At 36.0% G+C, this 21,021-nt stretch overlaps 1 protein-coding gene and 1 long non-coding RNA gene across 6 annotated transcripts in view; one reads left to right on the plus strand and one right to left on the minus strand.

The window, feature by feature from the left end:
• Positions 1 to 21,021, plus strand: part of nvd (cholesterol 7-desaturase nvd) — a 368,336-nt gene that overhangs the window by 183,472 nt on the left and 163,843 nt on the right. The window lies entirely within an intron of this gene.
• Positions 796 to 2,403, minus strand: LOC138912937 (uncharacterized). 2 transcript variants are annotated; one of them, XR_011418518.1, is made up of 2 exons: positions 1,748 to 2,403; positions 796 to 1,659 (listed from the first exon to the last, which is right to left on the minus strand). It is a non-coding gene; the product is annotated as an uncharacterized lncRNA (long non-coding RNA). The 2 variants fall into 2 exon arrangements; XR_011418519.1 differs by having other exon boundaries at positions 796 to 1,679.

Genomic DNA, 21,021 nt, shown 5'->3' on the forward strand with positions numbered 1-21,021 from the left:
ATCAGTTCGTTCCCACACTTTTCGGACCCTCAGTGGAAAATTACCATGAGAAAGAATCCCCAAAAGATTTAGACTAATCAATCGGATTGAGTCGCCGATGCATTATCAATCAACAATCCAAAGGGCAATTTTAAAACTCACTCAATTAAAGCTAACTCTACTCATAGAAAGTTCTAAAGCTCAGAACCGAGGTATGATCATCAAAGAAGTTTAAGCTAAGAAGCGAGTTCAGTTTGAGACTTGTCTAAAGACAGTCAGTGTTCTTCCAACTAAAAAAATATTGTAACCAGTTTAAAAATAAATAAAATAAAGTTTTTTTTTATATTAAACTTATGGTGCAAACATTTTATTGGCGCAGTCGGTAGGATCTTGAAGTCATTTTAAAAGTCATCGGTACTGATTAACTAAAGGATATTACTATACGACTAGTTTGTCCTGATCAGCGAAAAATCCGTGAATATATAAAACGACAAATATCGAGATCCGCTAAAGAATCTATGTGTAATTTTCGCACGCAGAAACTAAAATAAAAATCCAATTCGGTCAATACGCGCTTGAAATTTAAAAAGTGTCAATATTGAAAAAAAAATATAAAACATTAAACATGGCAAACCCACCAGTGCCTTACCCCCCTTAAATTTCCAAGCATCAACTTCCAATAATTCTCCGAATACACCTGTTAAAAGACAAAGAGAGAGTGACAGTGCACAGAATAGAATGGACGTAAATTTTCAGCAAACTGCCTCGGATACAGAAAGTGTTGCCCATATGTCAGAGTAATGATTAAAGGAAAACTTCTTAGAGTTATGATAGATACAGGGTCATCTATCAATATATTGACGCAGAATTTTGGAAATAATGAGGAACAAGATGAAAAATTAAAAGTATTCACAATAAATGGGCCAATGGAATTAAAAAAAAGTATTACATTGGATCCATGTAAAATCTGTCCAGTTAGGCCTAGTACTCACTTCAATCAAAAAGGCACCGAAACGAAAATTTCTATACAAAAATGACAGGCGGAAAATTTCTTGATCAAAAATTTGTATGAAGATTTTCATTTCGTAGGCTTTTCGATTGAGGTGAGTACTAGGCATAACACTGGTGCCAGGCTCCTCTTAAAGCACAATAGTCTATCGCGGAGCTGGCTTGTCCTCTTACGAAAGTAAATTTGCCATCCGTATCTCCACTCATTTTGCCGTTTAGAATTGCCATATTTGTGGTTTCGCATAGATCTATTAGCTTAAGACCATTTCCATTCGCTGTTTTGTCGCAGGCTCTTCCAGTCTTGTTGATTAAGCACGCCGTTGAGAATCCAGTCTCCGTTTCGATCTGGTGCTCTCCTGTCCTCGCATTCCAGTCGCCAACTATCATGACGTTGCCAATTGTTGAGTTCCTCGAAATCTTGCTTCCAGTGGTTGCAGTTCAGGTATACGGGCAGTATGGAAAGTTTGTTTTGGGCACAGGACAAGGATATTGTGGTAATTGTGGCATTGTTGTGTTGTAAAGCTGCAGCTTACTCCAGGGTCCATCTGTATGCTTATCCCGAGAACTTGTCGTCCCCTCGACCGCGTTGCGGGAATCCAGTGTAGCTTGTGGTTTGGAAAATACGTTTCATACTGGCCAAAGCTTCAAATATCAGGAATATTTCAAAAGTGTCTATAAAAGAGAAGAATTTACTAAAAATACGTTTATTTGGTATTCTAGCTATATTGTAAGCTACTATATTTAAACTAATTTTATTTACCGGGTTAGGGCTTTGGCTGCTGTACTTTTTTTTGTTTTTTTCTAGTTTTTTGGCAGTCTTGCCTTAGAGAGGACTTATGTCGTCTTGGTTTATTCCATACATCGCACTTAAATGGGCTGGTTGACTTTTGTGAATTAGTGTTTTTTCGGGGTTATAATGCACTTGCCTTGTATGTTAATTTCATCTTCCCGACCATTACTTTGATATATTTTATAAATTCAAAAGCGTGGAGATCACCAAGTGCTGCGGAAACTGTCATCGGAGTATTGTTCGCTTGTCAGAAGAGGTCTTTATTTTCCGATCTTCTCCCTGGTTTGGGTGAAATTGGCGGCGGTGTCCGACTCTTCAGATCCTTGCTGATCTATAGACGTCTCCTTATCGAGGACGGTAGAAGAGGAAAACGGGTTCTTATCCCCTGGTGGCATTGGACTCCGCGGGCTAGCCTCTACCGTCGGTATAAGACCATATTCTGTCTTGAACTTCTTCGTGCGCGACTGGTATTATTGTCGGCCGTATCTGAGAATCTGACTGCTTCTCCGTGGAGCTTTAGTTCTTTTTATACCGGTAGCTAGAGCTTTTATTTTTGCTTCCGGGTTCTTAGCTGATAGAATAATCAAAGCACGCTTTACAGCACATTGTTTCTCGTTCAGATAAATTAAAGGAGTCGAGAAAGCGCATTGGCTTTTACGAACAGTTTATTTCAGGGATTGTAATTTTTATGATTTTTAAAATAAAAATTATAAAATAATATTAATTTAATAATAATAATAAAATAATTTGTATAATAAAAATTGCAAAATAAGTCTTATTTTCAATTTTTAAAATTTAAATTTTAAATAAGAATATTATTCTCCAATTTTTTTTATAAAAATTGAAAACAATAATTGAATGCACATATCTTTTAAACCAATTGGTGTATTGCAAAATTATAAAAACAAGATTGCAATATAAGTCTTATTTTTAATTTTTATAATTTAAATTTTAAATAAGACTATTATTCTCCAATTTTTTTTATAAAAATCGAAAACAATAATTGAATGCACATATCTTTTGAACCAATTGGTATGTTGCAAAATTATAAAAACAAGATTTATCTTCGAGTCAATAACTTTCATACGACATACGACCATGTCCAAGGAAATTTTAAGGACTTAAAATGGACTTTAATGTTCTATATATGTAGCTTGTTCTGTGGAAGTTAAATGACGTAAAAAAACAATGTAGTACCAGAAAATCTAAATGATAAGATTAAATAGCCCAGTCGAAATGCAACTGTCCCTCTGTCTCTTTTTGCATAAACTAATAAAAAAATGAAAGCCGCAAATTTCAATTTCAATTTATTTTAAAATGTTTTCCCAACGCTACAAGTTAATAACCTATAATTAGTGCGATAGTGACACAGGACAAATTAGACATAAAAAAAAGATTTGACGTAGTTGTTTGGAAGCTTAAATGAAATTCTTAAAGTTACGCTTAATCATTAATGGTTAAAGAAAAAGGGTCGCTTTGTGTAATGGTGAAATGCATGCGCGGATCGACGGGGGGTGATATGGGTGATATATCACCCCCACTGGTGTGAAAAATTAAAGAAATTTTGGTATTCAATAAGTATGCAACCCCCCACAAATTCTGGATCCGCTACTGGTGTAATGTGATTTTTGACTTAAACTGCGTGGCGCTACTAATATTTTTTAAAGGGTTTGTGAGCTGGTTCCATAGCTTTATTGCGTTTACAAAAACTGCCTTTCAGAAAGTAGAGATTAGTGTCTTATTTGAATGAGGTTATTTTCTCTTCTTCAGGAAGTGAATCTTAATGCTGTTCTTGGTTTCCTCGTGTAAATTATTTTATGCAGATATATTAAAACTCTCAGTTTCATCCAATCGGTCAAATTAAGTTCAAATATTTTATATGCGTAGCTTGTCACCTGGTCAAATCGACGTAGATTGAATATAAATCTTGCTATATAGTGACATATCCATAGTTCCACATAACTCTATGCACATGTCCATACGCCCACACACTTACACACACATACACCATCCCAGAATTCACCCTTCAGATAACCTTAGTACGCCACCAGCCAATATCTAATTGCAAATGTACCCAAGCTTTAGACTAAACATCCAGAACCTCAATGGAAAATTACCATGAGAAAGAATCCCCAAAAGATTTAGACTAAACAATCGGATTGAGTCGCCGGTGCATTATCAATCAACAATCCAAAGGGCAATTTTAAAACTCACTCAATTAAAGCTAACTCTACTCATAGAAAGTTCTAAAGCTCAGAACCGAGGTATGATCATCAAAGAAGTTTAAGCTAAGAAGCGAGTTCAGTTTGAGACTTGTCTAAAGACAGTCAGTGTTCTTCCAAGTAAAAAAATATTTTAACCAGTTTAAAATTAAATTAAATAAAGTTTTTTTTACATATTAAACTTATGGTGCAAATATTTTATTGGCGCAGCCGGTAGGATATTGAAGTCATTTTAAAAGTCATCGGTACTGATCAACTAAAGGATATTACTATACGACTAGTTTGTCCTGATCAGCGAAAAATCCGTCAATATAGAAACCGACAAATTTCGAGATCCGCTAAAGAATCTATGTGTAATTTTCGCACGCAGAAACTAAAATAAAAATCCAATTCGGTCAATACGCGCTTGAAATTTAAAAAAGTGTCAATATTGAAAACAAAATATAAACATGGCAAACCCACCAGTGCTACTGCAGTTGTCTGAGCTGCATCTGAATCAGCTTATCGGACAAATCAAAGAGCTACCTTATTTCGACGGCAACCCATCGGAATTAAGTCGCTATACTGCCAGAGTAGAGTACTTATTGCAACTTTACCCTACTCAAGATGTTCGCCAAACCCACATCATCTATGGAGCCATTGAGAGGACCATCGTCGATTCCGCGCAAGCAGTCATCGAGGAGGAAAAGTCGAATACATGGGGAACAGCAAAAGTGGCCCTAATTAAAGCTTTCAAGGATCACAGGCCATACGAGGACATCAAACAGCACGTTCGCGACACCCCATACCAAGGAAGCATCAGTAAGTTCGTAAACGAACTAAAATCCAGATCATCAAATGTACACAATAAGTTAGAACTAGAATCAGATCCAACAGACAGGCTAATTTACACAAGCTCCTTAAACAAATCCATTAGGGATTGCATCGAAAGGAAACTTCCTGATAGATTGTATACTTCCTTGTCCAAAAAAGATATAACAACAATCTAAAAGAAGGAGCAATGATTCTAGGTCACTGGGATGCAGACCCTTTTGATAATTAAAAACCCAGGCGCAACGATAGTCGAAGGAATTCGGGAAATACACATCAAAATTATTATTATCAAAGGAACAATTCCCACTCCTATAGTTATCGAAGAAACAACAATAATAATTATTCAAGGAATAATAATAATTCAAATTCAACAACTTCTCAAAGTTCACCAAATAGAAATCAAATTCCCCCTCAAAATCAGGGAAATTATCAAGAGTGTAGGAGGAACTTAGATCAAGGTAGGGCCCAAAACCCCTTAAATTTCCAAGCATCAACTTCCAATAATTCTCCAAATGCTCCTGTTAAAAGACAAAGAGAGAGTGACAGTGCACAGAATAGAATGGATGTAAATTTTCAGCAAACTGCCTCGGATACAGAAAGTGTTGCCCATATGTCAGAGTAATGATTAAAGGAAAACTTCTTAGAGCTATGATAGATACAGGGTCATCTATCAATATAATGACGCAGAAATAATGAGGAACAAGATGAAAAATTAAAAGTATTCACAATAAATGGGTCAATGGAATTAAATAAAAGTATTACATTGGATCCATGTAAAATCTGTCCAGTTAAACAAAAATTTTATTTACATAAATTTTCTGAAAACTATGACTTTTTAATAGGTAGAGATTATTTGAAAGAAAGTAAAGCAAAAATAAATTACGAAGAAGAGACAGTGATGTTAGGAGATACAAAAATTTTATTTACATAAATTTTCTGAAAACTATGACTTTTTAATAGGTAGAGATTATTTGAAAGAAAGTAAAGCAAAAATAAATTACGAAGAAGAGACAGTGATGTTAGGAGATACATTACTTTATATAAAATATGGTGAGAACGATGTAAGAAAGGACAAGACCGCAGTAAAATGCCTTAGTCCACCATCAGTTAAGAAGGAGATTGAAGAGGATAAGACCGCATTAGAATGCCTTAATCCGCCCTTATCAAAGGACCAATCATTTAATTTTGCCATTAATAATGAATTAAAAGAATGCAATGAATACAGATTAGAACATTTGAATGAAAAAGAAAATTTAAAGAAGGTTTTATTTGAATACAATGACATACAGTACAAGGAAGGTAAGAATTTGACTTTTACAAGTACTATTAAACATTCAATACAAACAAAACATGAAGACCCAGTATATAGGAAGCCATATAAATACCCTCAAACCTTTGATGAAGAAGTTAATAAACAAATAAATGAAATGATTGAACAGGGAATAATTCGTAAATCAAAATCTCCCTATTGTTCACCCATTTGGATAGTTCCAAAAAAGAACGATGCATCAGGCAAAATGAAGTTTAGATTAGTAGTGGATTACAGAAATTTAAATGAGATCACTATCAATGATAAGTTTCCGATACCCAGAATGGATGACAAATTGGGAAGATGTCAATTTTTCACTACCATTGATTTAGCCAAAGGATTCCATCAAATTCAAATGGAACCAGAATTAATAGCTAAAACAGCATTCTCAACAAAACACGGTCATTACGAATACACACGAATGCCATTTGGTCTTAAAAACGCCCCCGCTACTTTCCAAAGATGTATGAACAATTTGTTCGAAGATTTAATCTATAGGGGAGTGTAGGGTAAGGTGACGAACGATTCGTTTTTTTAATTGTAACTTTTGTAAAAATCAATATTTTTCAAAAGTGTAAACGCAGAAAGTTGCTTACATCTACTGAGCATATCCCTGTAAAATTCGAAATTCGAAATTCCAATGCAGCTAAATCCCACAGCGTTTGGCGTGAACACTACTTTTTTTGCACTTTCAAAAGTTGTAGGGTAATGTGACGAACGATTTGTTCTTTAATATAACTTCTCCAAAAATCAATATTTCTTAAAAGTGTAAAAGCAGAAAGTTGCTTACATTTACTGAGCATATTTCTAAAAAAATTTGGATTCGAAATTTCAACGTAGCCAAATCCCACAGCGTTTGGTGTAAACCATCCTTTTTACAAACAAAAAAATACATTTTTTTATATATTATTTACGGAAAGGTTATTTTCGATACGGAAAAGAAAAAAGTAATAAGATAATACCCAAACTTACAAAAAAAAAAAGGGTCAAAGTGCAAATTTTTTTTTAAATTAAATTAAACTGACGTCACTATTAAAAACAACAATAAAACTGCAGCAGTAAATGTTATCTGGTATTGTTATATTTTTTTTACAAATAATCAACGATAACAGTTAAAATTCTTGAATAAAAAAAGTTCGTCACAATACCCTACAAAAAGTTCGTCACGATACCCTACAAGGTAGACTTGGAGCAAAAACGGTGTCACTCTCAAACGGCGCAAAAGAAAAAAACGCGAGGTACCAAAAACTGTTGATAAAGATCTCATGTATACGTGCATATATTTGCCTGATTTTATTTTCCACTCATCCTTGCTCTGGCATTGCTGAAACACAAGTAAATTGAATGGGTTTGCTAGTTTGCGCACCACATTTTTAGCGAAAATTACCTCACGAACAAATTACGGGACTTCTTATTAATATTACTGTAAATACATTGTCGACACGATAAGGGGAGACGACTACATTTATTTGGGATTTTTGTCGTGACGTCATATATGAGATTCGACGAGTTCGTCACATTACCCTACTCGTCAAATTACCCTACACTCCCCTACAGATTGTTTGGTATATCTAGATGATATTATAATTTTTTCCACTTCATTGGAAGAACACATTTTATCATTGGAAAGGGTATTTCAAAAATTACGTGATGCAAATTTAAAATTACAACTAGACAAATGTGAATTCATGAAAAATGAAACAGAGTTTTTAGGTCACGTAGTAACTACTACAGGTATTAAACCAAATCCACAAAAGATAAGTGCCATTATAAATTTTCCAATACCAAAATCTCCAAAAGAAATTAAATCATTTCTAGGATTGTGTGGATTTTATCGAAAATTCATACCAGACTTTGCACATATCGTAAAACCAATGACAGTGAAATTAAAGAAAGGCGCCACAATCAATACTAAAGACAAATTTTACATAGAAGCATTTGAAAAAATGAAAGTTTTAATTACCTCAGACCCAATTTTAATTTATCCTGACTTTAATAAACCATTTTCTCTAACAACGGACGCAAGTAACATAGCTATAGGAGCAGTACTGTCACAAAATCATAAACCAATCTGTTATGCTAGCATAACTCTTAACGAGCACGAAATAAATTACGCGACTATTGAAAAAGAACTTTTAGCAATCGTATGGGCTACCAAATATTTCAGATCATATTTATTCGGTAGGTCATTTGAAATATTAAGCGACCATAAACCTTTAGTCTGGCTGAATAATATAAAAGAACCAAATATGAAACTTCAACGGTGGAAAATAAAATTAAACGAATTTGATTATCAGATTAAATATTTGCCAGGTAAAGAAAATTATGTTGCTGACGCTTTCCAGGACCAAAATAGGAGAAAATATGTTTACAGATGATATTGAAGAAAATGGACTAGAAGAGACAGCCAGTAGTGGAAACGCAACAGTACACAGTGCTCAAGAAGATAACCAGAACTATATTTCTATAACTGAGAGACCATTTAATTATATTTCCCGACAAATTGAAGTAATTAAAGGAGATGAAGATAAAACAGAAGTAACACATTATTTCCACAAATTAAAAATTCAAATTATTTTAGCAAAAGAGATAATTAAAGAATACCTATGTACCAAGAAGAGCGCAATATATTTCCATAACGATTCAGATTTCCTTATATTCCAAAAAGCTTATGTGGAAATTATAAATGCAAGTCATTTGACGAAATTAGTAAGATGTACCGCAAGACTTGAAGACATACTGACATACGCAGATTTTAAGGAAAAAATATTGAAACGACACAAAGACCTCTTACATCCAGGAATCGAAAAAACTACTAAATGGTTTAGAGAAAAACATTACTTCCCTGATTATCAAAAATTAATTCAGAATATAATAAATGAATGTGAAATTTGCAACATTGCTAAAACGGAACATAGAAATACCAAATTGACATTTGAATTTACACCAGAAATTCAAAATATAAGAGAGAAATTTGTCATGGATTTTTATATGGTGGGTAACCAACAATTTTTATCATGTATAGACGTTTACTCAAAATTTGCTACTTTAGTAGAAGTCACAAGTAGGGATTGGTTAGAAGCTAAAAGAGCTATCATGAAAGTATTTAACGAAATGGGAAAACCACAAGAAATCAAATCAGATAAGGATTCAGCATTTATGTGTGTAGCTTTACACAATTGGTTAAACTCAGAAGGAGTACAAATTCAAGTAACAACAAGTAAAAACGGTATATCGGACGTAGAAAGATTTCATAAAATGGAAAATGAAAAGCTAAGAATCATAGGAAGTGAACCGGACATTGAAAACAGGTATACCCAATTTGAATTAATTCTGTATATTTTTAATCATAATGCTACAAATCAAGTACAGGAACCCCTGATTACGATACATAAGAAAAGAAAATAAATAGAATTGAAAAGCTTAATGAAAAACGTCATGATTACGAAATAGACACAAAATATAGACAAGCACCTTTAGTAAAGTCCAAAACTACAAATCCATTTAAGAAGACAGGAACCTTGAGAAAAATTGACGAAAAACATTTGGAGGAAACAAATAGGGGAAGAAAGATTATTCATTATAAATCAAAATTTAAAAATAAGAAGAAAATTAATAAAAGTAAATACGATAATAACACTAGTTTACAAAATAATATTCTTAGAGAGCTCCAAAGCAATTGATGGCAAATTCTGTTAGTGTTCGACCCCCAAATCACAAAAATACCACTAATTTTTTTTTTCGATGGCACAGTTTTTTTTTAAAGATTTTTTAAAGTTCAAAATGTTAAATATCGGACTTTTTTCGAATTTCTTCCTATATCTCGGCAAATATCCAGCCAATTGGACCAGTTTTTGTTTCATTATAAGTCAATAGATCAGAGCTTAACTTTGCCATACAGATCAATATGATTGGATAAGTAATGGCAGCGCAGCAGCTCGACAAAGATGTAAAATGTGTTTTTTGGTCCTCTGTAAGTCGGCTGTATGTATCGTAAAAACTCGAAATAAATCCGTTGAAAAATTATAATTGGTAGAAACTTAAAGTTTACATCCCTCTGGACAAAACAAGCCGAGTATGGCCCAAATTAATAAAAAATTGGATTTATGGTGGATTTTTAAAGTTCGGATTTTTCAACTTTTTTCGGTTGACAAAGTTCAAATTTTAGTTTTATCCTAGGCGGCGACATATAAACCAAAATCAGTGGTGATGGCAGCCGTGTCAAAAAATAGATAAATCAGATATTTAAAAGCTAGAAAAATATAAAAAAGAATTTAATTTTTAAAAATTCCTAAAAAAAATATAAAATTGCTTGCGTTATGACTGTGAGTCATTAATAAGTAATATCCATTTGAATAAATCATTCTTATGAAATAACCATACTTTCAAAAAAAGCATGCTTTTTTTAATAATGCAGTACTTTTAAAACAAAACATCCGTTTTTTGAAAGTATGGTTATTTCATAAGAATGAATTATTCAAATGGATATTACTTATTAATGACTCACAGTCATAACGCAAGCAATTTTATATTTTTTTTAGGATTGCTTGTCGTTTGGCTTGAAAATGTTTCGGCCCAAAAGTAGGCAACGGAATTTGGCTAGAACGATTTTGGACGGGGATAAGTCTCTTGAGCCAAAATTTCGAAAATTTCACCAAAGTGGTGAGCGAGGTCGTACTCAGGGTCCCGACCCGAAGTCAATCTCGTTTAGAGTCACACCAAAATTGCCAGTGGATTGAAACAGAAGTAGTTGCAAGTGCAGGAAGATCAAAGTTTTAAAAATTAAAGGAAATCCAAAAGTACCAAAATTCCCAGCAATCGCCGTTGCAAGTTGGTTAAAAACAAACAAAAGAAAACAAGTGCTAAAGTGCCAACCCCTAGTGGGTAAGTTTTGAGTGCGAGAAGGTGATAACGGTGTTTGAACGCCCTAATGTTTTTAGGTGGCACCTATTTACATAACTTCGGTCCGCCAAAAGCCAGGCTTGGGCGTAAGAGGCGTCTGAAGAACGAAGGGCCAACAGGAGTGAATTTATCTACCGATCAACCTCCAATCAAACCAGCAGCAGCAGAATCCGAGATCCCGCAGCAGCAGAACATAGCGCCGAGAATTTTATTTATTTATATTATCTACATATTTTTTCTACATTTCTACATCTACGTTTACATGTTGTAGAATAGCCCAGTAGCCAGCGAAATTTAGGCTAGGGACTATTTAACGGCAATACAGTCCGTAAGCCGTAGGGAAAGATACCAAAAAAAAAAAAAATGAATTAATCAACCCCTCAAATACAAAATCATTTCGAATTACATTTAAAACTTAAAGTTACGAATTTTACGCGTCTTTTTTACGCCACTAGAATCAGATCGAAGCTGAAATTTAGTTTAAGTAGTTTTAAGAGTATAGTTTGAATAAAGAGAGAAGGTCAATAACAGGAAAAAATATGCATTAGAGCTGAGCAGTCCCGTCTTTCCATGTACATTTCCCTTCCCTCTCCCATATCTTAACGGCAGAGTACCGTACCGCTGTAGATTACGAGTAAGGCGAGTGAGAGTAACTTAAGCGATCTCTTAAGTAGTTGAGGTTCTCTTTCACAGGCCCCCTTCGAGAAGCGCTTCATCGTGGGAAAACAAAGTGAGTCCATTGTAATGAATCTCAACTACCTTTTTTTTTAAATAACACAAAAGTCCAAAGAGACAACAAACATTAAAATTTAACCCCTTACTAAATGCCGTAATAAAAAAAAAAAAAAAAATTAAAGAAACTCCAAATTCCAAAAAATTTCCTCCCCATAAAGCCCAAATCACAACTCCCTGCTCAATAAAATAAAATTTTAAGTCTCACATATAATGGCATAATTTAACATACATACATTCTACCCATTCTACCCGCTCTCTACATTTGTACATTTATATACATGAACACAGAAATATTCAGCGATCGCTAAATTTAATTGTTATTCATTAAAATCGCATTTTTAGTTTCAATCTAGATGCTAATCATTTCTTAGGATCCTAATGAACTTGTTTAGAATTAATTTTTGTCAATTAATAGGATTATTCTATGTTTAAAAATAAAATTTATAATGTTATCTAAAGTTGAGTAGAGTCAATAGGGAAGCCATGCGCCGTCGAATGTTATCTGTCATGTAAAGTGTAGTCGCCTTTTAGGGATCGCCATATATATATCTGGTCGATGGTGATCATGGTAGGGAGGGCAAGTCAGCTTGAACAACCGCTGACATAAAGGCACTACATCCTTGTTCGTCCTAGTCTGTCCATTGCTAGTCAATAGTCCGGTCCATTAGTCCTGCGGAGTTCCTCGTACCCTTTAGCACGCGAAGTAATAAGATTTTGTTGTTCGTCTATAGAGCAAGTAGCAGCGTTCCTAAAACCTATCCCCGACCCCCCTCTACTGGTAACTCATGCCGGAACCAGCGCGTGCTCAACGTAGGCTACAAATTACACCAGCTCTCGAAACGTAGTTCGCTACAGCTGCCATCACCACTGATTTTGGTTCACATGTCGCCGCATAGGATAAAACTAAAATTTGAACTTTGTCAACCGAAATCCGAACTTTAAAAATCCTCCATAAATCCAATTTTGTATGAATTTGGGCCATACTCGGCTTGTTTTGTCCAGAGGGATGTATACTTTAAGATTGTACCCATTATAATTTTTCAACGTATTTATTTCGAGTTTTTACGATACATACAGCCGACTTACAGAGGACCAAAAAACACATTTTTCATCTTTGTCGAGCTGCTGCGCTGCCATTACTTATCCAATCATATTGATCTGTATGGCAAAGTTAAGCTCTGATCTATTGACTTTATAATAAAACAATAACTGGCCCAATTGGGTGGATATTTGCCGAGATATAGGAAGAAATTCGAAAAAGTCCGATGTTTAACATTTTGAATTTTAAAAAATCTTATAAAAAAAACTGTGCCATCGAAAAAAAAATTAGTGGTATTTTCGGGATTTGGAGGTCGAACACTAACAGAATTTGCCATCAATTGCCTTGGAGCAGTTTGGCTGTAAACTAGTGTAATTCCAGGCAAGCAGAAGAAAATGAACGGACCCAACAACAACTTAATGAAAACAATGACCTTCTCCATAATACTAACAACTATAATTCAACTAACTATCGGGCAGAGCATTGAAATAAACCCCATTAAGGCCCAAAATGGATATCTTGTATTTAAAACAGGATCAATAGATATCCCAATTAATTATGAATATCATTATCTAAGTGTAAACATAACAAAAACTGAACAAACTTTTGAAAATCTTTTGAAAGAAGCTAATGAATTTAATGACGAAATACAAATCCGATATCTAGTAGAAAAACTTAAAAGAGAAATTAACGGAATTACATTAGCAAAACGCAGTAAGAGAGGTTTATTCAATACTAGCAGGGTCTGTAGCCCGCAGCTTCGCCTGCGGAAATTAAAATTGAAAATTAAGCATTGCTTTATCTTTGGTACTTATTTTAAATTTAAAAAATTCCAAATTTTTACTCTATAATCCGAGAAAAGATTTTATCAGAACTTTTTCCCTTGATACCCGTAAAAACAAAAATATTTTGTCCTTTGAAAACTACTTAAAAAAACATGTGTCTTTTGTAAATCTTTTTAAAATTATTATGGATTGTTTCAATAAGTTAACAGATGGACAAAACAGAAACAAACAGATTTCAAATCCTTACACTAATTTCATTCAAAACATTAGTATTTTGTCCAAAACATATTATTTAAATATAGAATGTCATACTGCGTTGAGCATGTAATTAAATTTCCAATCCATTGCCATTAAAGCCTAGAAACATTATTTGAAAAAAAATTTCTTTAAGAAAAAAATAGATAGGATACGAATTTGATTAAATTTACATGTTAAAAATAATAAACTCTTTTGCAATTTCTGAGAGTTTTGACTATTGCTGTCCCGCTCTTATCCAGATAAATTTATGCATTTTTTTGTATGAATTAAGAGTGCAAAAATATGAATTTCAAAGCAGTACTTTATCGAAAACAAAGCAAAAAACTGACAAAATATGGATTATAACGCCGCGTTAAGTATGTAATTCGATTCCAAATCGATTAGCGTTTAACTCTGGAAAAAAAACTTGTATTCTTAAAAAAAATTGCTAAAAGTTTTACATAGCTCTCCAACAACCAATATAATAATTTTGATTAAGATTTAAAAAATTTGAGGGAATATTTTTAATTTAAGTTCGCCTTGAAATGTTACAACCGCTTCAAAATGTGATGGGATGTTTATCCTTTGACAGTTAAAAAAAAATTAATGTCTCCAATTCTTATTTTAAAAAAATGAATGCCAGAGATAGGATAATTTTAGGCTTATTTTTATTTCATCGGTCTCTTAAAACAAATCCTGTTGATATTGGCTTTGCTACCTCGTTCTACATTTTCTATTTCTATTTTCTATTTCTATTTTTTGTTTTTTAAAGATGCAATTTTTAAACTATTTATTTAAACTATTACAAACCAAATACTCTTGGCGAATTTGCTACCGGGGGGTTTTTGGAAGGTATCCACAGTAGACAACTATTATAAGGGAAACAAATATGCTTTATGTATTTGACTAATTTAAGAAAAGACATCAAGAAAGGCAATTCCAAATTACTGCATTTTATCATTGATATTTTGTTTCAGTATTTTTGTTTTACATTAATTTTTCACCTTGATTAGAATTATATTAATAACTAGCAGGGTCTGTAGCCCGCAGCTTCGCCTGCGAAAATTAAAATTGAAAATTAAGCATTGCTTTATCTTTGGTGCTTATTTTAAATTTAAAAAATTCCAAATTTTATTCTATAAACCGAGAAAAGATTTTATCAGAACTTTTTCCCTTGATATCCGTAAAAACAAAAATATTTTGTCCTTTGAAAACTACTTAAAAAAACATGTGTCTTTTTTAAATCTTTTTAAAATTATTATGGATTGTTTGCATAAGTTAACAGATGGACAAAACAGAAACAAACAGATTTCTTTTTCGACACAAATCCTTACACTAATTTCATTCAAAACATTAGTATTTTGTCCAAAACATATTAATTAAATATAGAATGTCATACTGCGTTGAGCATGTAATTAAATTCCCAATCCATTGCCATTAAAGCCTAGGAACATTATTTTAAAAAAATTTCTTTAAGAAAAAAATAGATAGGATACGAATTTGATTAAATTTACATGTTAAAAATATTAAACTCTTTTGCAATTTCTGAGAGTTTTGACTATTGCTGTCCCGCTCTTATCCAGATAAATTTATGCATTTTTTTGTATGAATTAAGAGTGCAAAAATATGAATTTCAAAGCAGTACTTTAACGAAAACAAAGCAAAAAACTGCCAAAATATTGATTATCACGCCGCGTTAAGTATGTAATTCAATTCCAAATCGATTAGCGTTTAACTCTGGAAAAAAAACTTGTATTCTTAAAAAAAATTGCTAAAAGTTTTACATAGCTCTCCAACAACCAATATAATAATTTTGATTAAGATTTAAAAAATTTGAGGGAATATTTTTAGTTTAAGTTCGCCTTGAAATGTTACAACCGCTTCAAAATGTGATGGGATGTTTATCCTTTGACAGTTAAAAAAAAATTAATGTCTCCAATTCTTATTTTAAAAAAATGAATGCCAGAGATAGGATAATTTTAGGCTTATTTTTATTTCATCGGTCTCTTAAAACAAATCCTGTTGATATTGGCTTTGCTACCTCGTTCTACATTTTCTATTTTCTATTTCTATTTTTTGTTTTTTAAAGATGCAATTTTTAAACTATTTAAACCTAATTATGTTTACTCTTTGTAAAGATGTTAATTCTTGATAATTAATTAGTTACCTAAGAATGTAGCAAAGCTAATTTTATGCACATTGGTAAGTACAAACCAAATACTCTTGGCGAATTTGCTACCGGGGGGTTTTTGGAAGGTATCCACAGTAGACAACTATTATAAGGGAAATAAATATGCGGAGCAATATTTTGCTTTATGTATTTGACTAATTTAGGAAAAGACATCAAGAAAGGCAATTCCAAATTACTGCATTTTACCATTGATATTTTGTTTCAGTATTTTTGTTTTCACATTAATTTTTTACCTTGATTAACATTTAATTAATAATAAGGAAGGCAGGTGGGCGGGGAAGCCGTGAATCAAATTGTTTAAACATTTGAATTTGTTTAAACAATATGAGGCACGTGTAATAAAGAGCAAGAGAATCAATTAGTTTAAATATTTAATGTTCTTTTAATATTATCAATGCGATTTGAATTTTAGTTCACAAAAATCGGTTACAAAATGTCTTATGTAAGTATGTTGTGGAAATGTAAATGAAATATTCTTTAAGCAAAAGGATATCAGTATTGTCTTGAATTTGAATTTGATCGAATCTCAATTCCTTAGTCATCTGCAATGCACACACACAAACGTACACACGCATATACATGAGGGTTGTGCGGGATGCTGTTGAGTGCAGTCGTGTTTAAAAGTACCTCCTGTGTTTCAACCAAGTTAGTGTCATAAAGTGGCCTAAAAAGTAAACAAAGTCAGCGGCAGTGTTGGGACCTAGAAACCTAGATACTTTTACCTAGGTACGTACCTAGGTACAATTTAGTGGTACCTTTTACCTTACCTAGGTATACAAATAATTGAGTACCTTTTACCTTACCTAGGTATTTATTTTTATATACCTTTGGAATTATTAAGGTACTTACATAGGTATTAAACATTGCTCTGATTTAAAATAGCCAAATCTGACTGCGACACTGTAGTATCGTTTCATTGTATCGTTTCGTTTCAGAATTGTAATAGTCGGAACGCAGCATTAATAATTCAGCCGTTCTATTGTTTGTTTTGTGAAGTTAAAACTAATCGCAGTTTTTTTTTATATAATTTTGTGCACGTATGTATGTTCCCATCACTACATCAATTTATTTATGAAACCAAAGTGTATTTGGCGCGCAAAAATGCCGTATGTACGTAAACAAACGGCATATACATGCATATGCACAATATATAGTCAATGTTTCTACATACGGAATTTTTGCGCGCCAAATATGTACATGAGGGTTTCATAAATACATTAATGAAGTGATACGTGCATAAAATTATTCATGCCGCGTGGTTTAAAAATATATGCACAAAATTAAAACATTTAAATTTAAATGAAATGAAAAGATATTGTTTGATTAAGACGACTAAAAACTGAAAACTAGTCTTATTTTAAGTTTAAATGATTACATTGAACAAAACAAAAAAATTATAAAAAATAAAAAATACCTTATAAATACCTTTTACCTTTACCTAGGTACTGGGAAATTTAAGTACCTTTACCTTACCTAGGTATTTATTTTTGACAATACCTTTTACCTTACCTAGGTAAAAAAACACAGTACCTTTCCCAACACTGGTCAGCGGTGAGACTCCTACTGGAAGTGGTACGTACCAAACTGACCGGCGTGCTGAAGGAAAGTTACGGCGACGCCTGGTAAAAAAGGGTGTTCCATCCAGTACAGAGGGAGGGGCAGTCGCCCAGACCCAAACACCTCTTCCATCCCGCTCACTCCCCAAGGGAAATCCAAAAACAAAGTTTTTCCGCGGGGAAAGAAGCGTTTTTCGTTTTCCTTCCTTCACTTCTTGCAACTGGTCAAACAGCTGGTCGACAGTGCTGGTTAGAGCGAAATAAACAGCTGATCGACGCAGGGCGCCCACGACAATAAGCCATTGCATACTTTTAGGCCGATCCCTATTTGCACAAACAAACGTCGTAGCACTCATCTTCTGTCAGGGCTTACAATCGGATTGCCTACTTACTGGGGCTCTTACAGTCGACTAAGGGAAGCGAGGCAGAAAGTCAAGGACCCGACAACATCCAACCCCTCCGCCCAAGGCGGCGCCTGGGTAACCGGGGCTCTGGGGACCGAAAAGGGGCGGTGTACCCCCCATCGATAGGAAGTCAAGGGGAAATCCTTGGCCATCGGTGGAACCCCTTAGCGACAAAACTCGCGATCGGCGATGCGTGACCAACTCACCGAACTGCTGCATCTGCAAGAGACGGCAGAAGCCCTCTCCAAGCAGGAAAAAAGCCGCGCCTTAGAGCTAAAGGACAGTAAGCTTTCTCTGTGGCCTAGAGGGAGCGAAAGCGACCCCGAAAAGGCCTCGAGACCAAACGGCCGGTCAAGGTGGGTCCCCACCGAATAAGAGGAGGTTTAATGGGAGACTAACAAGTAGGCTGGAACCAGAAGCCGAACCTCGCAAGAGAAATGAACCGAACCCCGCTGGAAAGGGGAAAAAACTGGGCCAGAACAGGACAAGGACGGATGCCATAGTGGTGGCTAGCGCTGGAAACCTGACGTACGCTGAGCCACGTCAGCGGAGATGTGCAAACAATCCGTAAGACGGCTAATGGAGACCTACTGTTGCGGCTGAAGAAAGCCCCTGGCCACAGCGCAGAGGAGGTAAAAACGGCAGTCGGTAAAGCACTCGGAGCCAAAGCCACGGTGAGGGCCCTGACAGAGCAGACAAGGCTCGAGATTCTGAACCTCGACGAGGTAACAACCAAAGAGGAAATAGCGGAGGCGATAAACAAGGAAACTGGAGGTACACCAGTCGCAGTGGACCCTCAGAGCCACTAGAGGCGGCTGCCAGATAGCGACACTGACGCTGCCAACAACGACAGCTAACGTGCTGTTAACCATGGGCAATCTACGAATCGGATGGGTTATTTGCCGAATCAAAGCCATACTTTCGCCTATGAGATGCTACAAATGCCTTGAGTTTGGTCACATATCCCCAAACTGCACAGCAGCCAAAGACCTGAGAGGAGCTTGCTTCAAATGCGGTGAGAAAGACCACGAGGCCAGAAACTGCAGCAGGGACCCGCACTGCATACTCTGTGCCCAAAAGAAGGATCTCCCAACGAACCACCCGTCTGGTAGCTTTAAATGCCCGGCGTACATTGAGGCTGTCAAGAAAATCCAATGCTAAGGTTTATCCAACTGAACCTAAATCATTGTCGGGTGGCCCAGGATCTTCTCACCCAAACGATCGTAGAGCTCAGGATAGATGTGGCAATCCTCAGCGAACCCTATAGGACTATTAGATCAAACACGTGGGTCGCGGATCCAACAGAGAAGGCTGCTATCTGGTCGTGTGGCCAAAATACCAGACATTTTAGTGGTGTAAAGGCTGCAAAAGGTTACGTCAGGACCAAGCTAAATGACCTGTGGGTCTATAGCTGCTACCTGCCCCCTAGCTGGTCTCTCAAGGACTTCAGCGAGGCAATCGACAACCTGGTCATCGATGCCAGCCTACACTCGCCTGCGATGGTCGCTGGTGATTTCAATTCATGGGCCACCGAATGGGGGTCAGCGTACACAAACGCCAGAGGAAAAATAGTGGTAGAGGCATTCGCCTCACTAGATTTACTTCTTTTGAACGCCGGGTCAAACCCCACATTTAGTAGAGCAGGAGGACAGTCGATAATCGACCTCACATTCCTAAGCACACGCTTGGCAGCGTCGGCAACATGGGAAATTAGCGAAGCCTACACCGAGAGCGACCATAGAGCCATTATTACCACTCTCAACATGCAAAGATCCGCGCCGAGAATCTCAACTCGCAGCCACTACAAAGAAGGGACTCTAAACATCCAAACATTCAGGGCAACGCTAACAGGAATGGAAGCTCTCGAACACGAAGAGGCGGTGATGACAAAAGTCAAGGAGGCCTGCGACGCCAGCATGCAATGCAGTAGACGCTTCAATGGACACAGACCGGTCTACTGGTGGAATCAGGAGATTAAAGAAGCCCGCCGAGAATGCATAAGTGCTAGAAGAGCCTACCACAGGTCGCGGGGAAACCAAAGCTTCCTGTTTCTCAGGGATATATACACCCAAAAGAGGAAAGTCCTAAAAAAGGCTATACAGTCCAGCAAAAAGCGATGCTTCCACGAACTGTGTGACGAAGCGGAGAACGACCTATGGGGCAGAGCATATAAGGTGGTAATGAAGAAGACAAACGGGCTCAAAAACAGTGCACGAACAGACTCTGCAACACTTGGGGGGATAGTCAGGCATTTATTTCCTGCCCAGGAAGAGCGGCAAGAGGATGCCATCCCATCGATCCTCCAACCTCAACCAGTGACACAGGAAGAGGTTGTCAAAATCGCCCAACGATTGTCAAACAATAAGGCGCCCGGTCCTGACGGCATACCAAACAGGGCCCTCAAGATGGCGATCAGCCTTCACCCAGTAACTTTCGCTAGGATGTACACAAAATGCCTGTCACAATCCCGTTTCCCAACAAGGTGGAAGCAGCAAAACCTGGTGCTCATACCGAAACCGGGGAAGGCTAGAGACGACCCGTCTGCATACAGACCAATATTTCTCTTGGACACTGCGGGGAAAGTGCTTGAAAGCATCATTAGTCAAAGATTAGGCGGGGCAATAGAGGCCGCCGGTGGACTGTCCGATAGCCAGTATGGCTTTAGGAAAGCTCGCTCAACCCTGGATGCCCTGGAAACGGTAGACAAAATAGCCCGGAGTGCTATAGCGGGTACACGTTGGCTTGGAGGAACCAAAGAGTACTGTCTGGTGGCTACACTGGACATAAAAAACGCATTCAACTCCGCATCGTGGAGCAGGATAATCTCGGCCCTCGAGAGACTAGATATCCCACCATATCTAAGGGCGATTGTTAGCGACTACCTCGATAACAGATGGCTACACTACGACACAGACGACGGCCCACAAATCTACAGGGTCACGGGCGGAGTTCCGCAAGGGTCTGTTCTAGGCCCTCTACTATGGAACACCATGTATGATGACATCCTACGACTGGACTTCCAACCAGGAGTAAACATCGTAGGTTTCGCCG

This window comes from Drosophila takahashii, chromosome 3L (assembly GCF_030179915.1).
Source record: "Drosophila takahashii strain IR98-3 E-12201 chromosome 3L, DtakHiC1v2, whole genome shotgun sequence".
Lineage (NCBI taxonomy): Eukaryota > Metazoa > Arthropoda > Insecta > Diptera > Drosophilidae > Drosophila > Drosophila takahashii.